Source organism: Octopus bimaculoides, chromosome 4 (genome assembly GCF_001194135.2).
Source record: "Octopus bimaculoides isolate UCB-OBI-ISO-001 chromosome 4, ASM119413v2, whole genome shotgun sequence".
NCBI lineage: Eukaryota > Metazoa > Mollusca > Cephalopoda > Octopoda > Octopodidae > Octopus > Octopus bimaculoides.
Window position 1 is genome coordinate 90,850,372 of NC_068984.1, and position 5,744 is coordinate 90,856,115.

General features: G+C 35.0%; 1 protein-coding gene across 12 annotated transcripts in view; it reads right to left on the reverse strand.

Annotated features, from left to right (window-relative positions):
* Positions 1–5,744, reverse strand: part of LOC106883142 (6-phosphofructo-2-kinase/fructose-2,6-bisphosphatase) — a 160,856-nt gene that overhangs the window by 95,746 nt on the left and 59,366 nt on the right. The gene's annotated exons all lie outside the window — the stretch shown is intronic.

A 5,744-nucleotide genomic window follows, 5' to 3' on the forward strand; every position in this document is an offset into this window, starting at 1 on the left:
TATATATATATATATATATATATATATATTGTAATCAATAACTATAGAATGAACACAGAGCTGTATAATTTTTGTATACATTATGTATAACATTTTTGATCTGGTGGTTTCATAGTAAATTATTAAGTAAATTGTTATTTTGCAAAACTTTTTTTTTTTTTTTTGAAATGGCAGTTAGATTTCTTACTGCCTGTCAAGAAAGATGTAAAACAAAGTTGAAATGGAATAGTAGTTCAATCACAATCTGTCTGTCTGTCTATATCTCTCTCCAAAATAATGGAATAGAGGGAGGGAGAGAGAGAATGAAAGGTACATATTAATAGGTATAGATACAGAAGGAGGGAGAGCAAGGGTGATGACAATGATGGCATATAAATCATAGAGTGCAGGAAGAGATTACAGATATATATTCACAGCAACATTAAATAACATCATAAATATAAATAAAGTGGTCTTTAAATTCCTAGTGATGCGTATTTAGAGTAGGGTTTGCCAAATTTTTTCGACTATCGACCCTCTTTCGCCACTTCTCCCTCCACATCGACCTCCTTTAGCTACTTCTTCTGCATCAACCCCCTTTAGCCACTTCTCTTTCCTCATCGACCACCTTCCTCATTTAAAATACCTTAATACTTAACCCTACCATACCATATCTTAAATGCATACTGGATACTGATGCTGGCAATTAAAATGTTGGCTAAAATATACAACAAATTAAGAAATTCTATTGAAGATGAAACACTTCTTACATTTAAAACTAAGTGTGCCAGTAGCACATTAAAAGCACCATTTGAGTGTGATTGTTGCCAGGGCCACTGACTGGCACGTAAAAAAAAAGCACCATTTGAGCGTAGCTGATGCCAGTACCACCTGACTGGCCCTCATGCTGGTGGCACGTGAAAGCACCCACTACACTCTCGGAGTGGTTGGTGTTAGGAAGGGCATCCAGCTGTAGAAACTTTGCCAGATCAGATTATAGACTGGTGCAGCCTTCTGGCTTGCCAGCCATCAGTCAAACCATCCAACCCATGCCAGCATGGAAAGCGGACGTTAAATGATGATGATGATGATGATGTACGAGCATATGGTATTAACCTTTCAATTTTTATGAAATTGTTTTTCATGGTTAGAAAATGTGAAAAACATCATATTGTTGGAGTATCTTTTACTGAAATTGACAACATCAGCATGATGATCCTGAATTAAGGCATTGATATCAGGCTGAATGTTGGTCAGTTTCAGTCTCAAATCACCTCATTCCTCCAGGTTCAGGCAGTTTCTATAAGCAAACACTTGACAGTCCCTTCAGTCACCCCTCTCAATCTTCGATTATGATACAGATTACGACATCAGGCCTCAAACATTAGCAACAGCAGACTTCTCGCTGCAGTGAAAACTTATCAGGTTTTCCCACATTTCATGGTGTTCACTAAGTATTTCAAGCAGTTCATCTGAGTGAGCTGGTCTTTTGCACGCCGACTCCCTTTGGTAACCCCTGATTTAAAGGGATTCTGAGGACCATCCATCCATCCATTTACACAACTATCCTCACAACAAAAGTTGTTGCCTACCATGCAATAGGAGATACTTGGAAGAGAGTCACTATCTTCTGACTTGTAAATCATTAGCAATTTTATCCAATGAGAATAAAGGTCTAATGCAATGTTGGTTGATAATATAGGACACTATCTCTTTGTATGAACTTAGTTCATCATGAACTCTTCATGTAATTTTTATGTTAACTTATTAGCAGCAATTTGCAGATATTTCGCTTTGAGTGCCAACCATGAAGCCATATTCTTTTCAGTCAAGTTAACTGTAGAAGTTTATTCCTCTTTTTGCTCTGCAACTTGCTCTAACAGTATTAGCTTCTCATCAGACAAACTTTCTCAATGAGATGTTAACAACTCTACCACATCATCTATGATTTCTCCAAGCTCTACATCATTTGATAGAGTCACCATATCCAACTGAGCCTGATATAAGATTTTCAGCTAGAAATGTCTACAGTAAATCTAAAATATCAGTGAGTAGATAGGAAAACATGTTATGGATACAATTGACCATATGATTTCCCAAACACCATTCATAGCCAAAGGTTGCATTTCATCCCATGACTTGCTCCTGTTATATACAGCATCCAGAGTGTTGAACTTTTTCCAATAATCTCTAATAGTATCTGCCATTAATTGCTTTTGAGTTTGTTACAAAGATCTCAGATAATGTGTTTGAAGTTGTAATCACACTTAATGAATCATTTGCTGGAGTAAAACTACGTACTATATTCCACTGGACACTTGTTGCATTTGTAAAAGAAGCAATGCTTTGTTGGAAATATGTTTGAGTACCTTTGTACTTCAAGGCAAAAAAAGTTTGTAAACTTGCTTTTGAAAAGGCTTGTAGTCATCTGAGCATTCTTATTTGAAAGCCTAATTACAGGCAGCAACTTAGCATAGCCCTCAAAATCACTTAAATATTCAGATGATACACAAACTTCTGCTGCAGCATAACCTCCTTCATCAAGCATTTTCTTCAGTTCCCCAGGACAATTAATATTACTACTGGCAGCTTCAATGGTCATTTTAATATCGTACAAAATAAAGCAACTCTTGAACTTTACAAACCTTCAGCTTTTGCTTGAATGAACATTGCGTCTATTAACACATTATACCCAGTCTGATCCAAAACTGAGGAGCTAATCTATATAAAAAATATGACACCGAATAATTATTACAAAATATACTGAAATGTAAAAAAAAAAAAACTAAAAGATGAAGTAAATAGCCCAATAAATGCATACTACATCAGGATAGTATGGCAGCAAATGCTAATGATGATACAAATGGAAAACACCTTTAGGAACAAAATGAGATCATAACCGAATACAAAGCTAGAAGAACCATTAAAAATTTAGCTTCAAAATTTTATCTGGGTCAGTCAAACATACCTACAATTTTGATGGACGAAGAAAAATACTTAAATTAAAAGTGTACACTCAATTCCATACTTGCATGGGTCTGATGGAATTTGTTGAGGCAGATTTTTGACAATGGTACATAATAAAGAAGCGGTCAACTTTATTTTGCATATGGGAAAGCTTTTATCAATATGGATAAGTGAGCAAACAATGATTTAGAATGCCTATTATGTAAGCTGTTATTTGTGCTAAAATCTTATCAAATTTTAAGGCAAAAATCAGGAAGAAGGTGACAGTGGAGAATCATTTAGTGGAAACTGATTAGTTTTATAAGCATAAAAATGAGCTGATTGGCATATTGTCAATGTGCAAGGAGAAGCTACGAGTGCTGATACTGAAGTTTTAATAATAATAGAGGAATATGATTACATATTAACACCATGTCGGCATGGATTGGCTGGTTTGACAGGATCCAATAAACCACCAGACTGTGCTTTGGCATAGTTTCTATGGTTATATGCCCGTCCTAACACCATTTTACAGAGTGTACTGGGTGCATTTCATTTTGTGGTGCCAGAACTAGTGAGATCATCAAGTAAATTACAATACAAAATTCCTCAATTGAGTGAGAGGGAAATGGTTTTGTACCTGGAGTTGAAAAACTAGAGTATGGCAGAAGGACAGGGACAGTTGTCTTACCACAGAAGAGGTATATAGACACACTTGTTGAAAAGCAAGAAAGAATGGTGGTGATCAGGTAACAGAGTATATCCTCAATGTACAAGAAGATGGATAGAGAGAACAGGGACTTATGGATTAAGAGAGAAAAGGAATAGATGATCAAGATGGGACAGTGAAAAGCAACAGTAGAGTAAAACCACAGATAGAAATAGGGAGGTAGTGTGAAGTTTGGGAAGTGAGAGAGGGATGGAGAGAGAGAGAGAGAGAGAGAAAGAGAGAGAGAGAGAGCAGAAGTATTTAGGAATGCATGTAGTGAATGACAAAAGGTTGGGTTAGGGAAGTCCAATACTAAAAATTTTTTTACTGCATCTAGAATATTGAATAAAGTTATAGTAAAAACTATGGCATAAACTGCCACCAATTTATTGATAATTTTGAGGATTTTGAAGAGGCGGTAGAGATTGAAACAAAACAGAAATGAACATTGATATTGAGATATCTACAAATGACATAAATTATTTGTTTCAGTTACATGACTAACAGCTCACAAATACTTCATTGAAATGGGGAAAGCATTAGAAAAGGGCTGAAGATGATCTTAACGATGAAATCTCCTGTTTATTCTTTCATTCTTAAAATGGCTCAAATAACTCATTTCATACAAAATGTAGATTTTCCAGTCACAAAATTCAAATTTTGAATGACATAGAAAAGTTGCTGCAGAACTAAGTAAATTGCATGTCTACTATTGTGAAATTCATATACAAAAGATTGCCATGTAAGCAAGGAAAGGAATTCTCTGTATTTATAAAGAAAAAGCAAAACTCCTACTTGAAATGTGAGTGGCAAAACCATATCTAGCCATGTGCAAATGTGAGTGGCAAAACCATATTTAGCAATGAACCTAAAATAAATGACACAACAACATTGAGTGACAAAAACAAAACATAATTGATTGTTTATTATTTGTAAATAATTTAATCTAATTAATTGTACCTAAATTGCTTACTTAATGCCTTTTAAAAGTTCTTATGTCAAACCTCATCAGCAAGAAGGTAACCACCATTTATACAAATTCCATGTGAATTTACCTTTCATTTAATGAGTGTACCTTTAGACTAATTGAATTGTTAAGTCAAATAATTCCTTTACTTTTCTTATAGATTAACACTCTATTGTCCTAAGAAGCAATAGCTTCTTTTCCTACGCCTTCTAGATCATTAGCATGTAGGCACTTTCAAGAACAATACTATCTCTTGTGTTATGAAAGTCTCAAAGACTGTTTACAAATGCTCTATGCTTAGCTAATGTTAAGCACAGAGCATTTGTAAACATTTGTTGGTTGTGCAAATGAAAGAATCTATGTGGTTGATCAACTTACTAGAAATAGCAGCCAAATCTTCAAGTTATACACAACCAGCTTAAACAAAAGGAAGGACAAAATAGTTTGTGATATACAAATAGATAATATGATTATGGCTAGAATGCATTTCAATTGTAGGTTGGCGTGACTATACTTATTAAGTCCTAACCCTTAATAAAAGCATATTCAAACAGTTTGTACAACTCTCACAGGTCATTAATCTACTATACGTTGAGCACCAGACATCATTTCATAGGAGTTTCTATTGCTAATTATTTCTGCGTACCTGAAATGCTGCTTTCTTGAACCTACCAATACTTTTTATGCACCTGTTTCTTGCACTGGATATACAGTATTGAGTCCTTACCATTGTCTGCTCATTTCCTTTCAGAACATGTTGATCTGCAACAATTCAAGCATTAAGATCAAGATCACTGGTCTTGGTAGGCCTACAAAGGTCATAAGCATTGCCCTGCCTCCAGACTCACTAAGAAAAATATATACGTGATGATGATGTATATGCAAAATTTATACATTTTATGTACACTCTTTTACTTGTTTCAATCATTTGACTGTGGTCATGCTGGAGCACCGCCTTTTAGTTGAAGAAATCGACCCCTGGACTTATTCTCTGTAAGCCTGATGCTAATTCTATTGGTCTCTTCTGCCAAACTGGTAAGTTACTGGGATGTAAACACACCAACATTGGTTGTCAAGCAACAGTGGAGGAGGGGACAAACAGACACAAACTCATATATATATATATATATATATATATATATA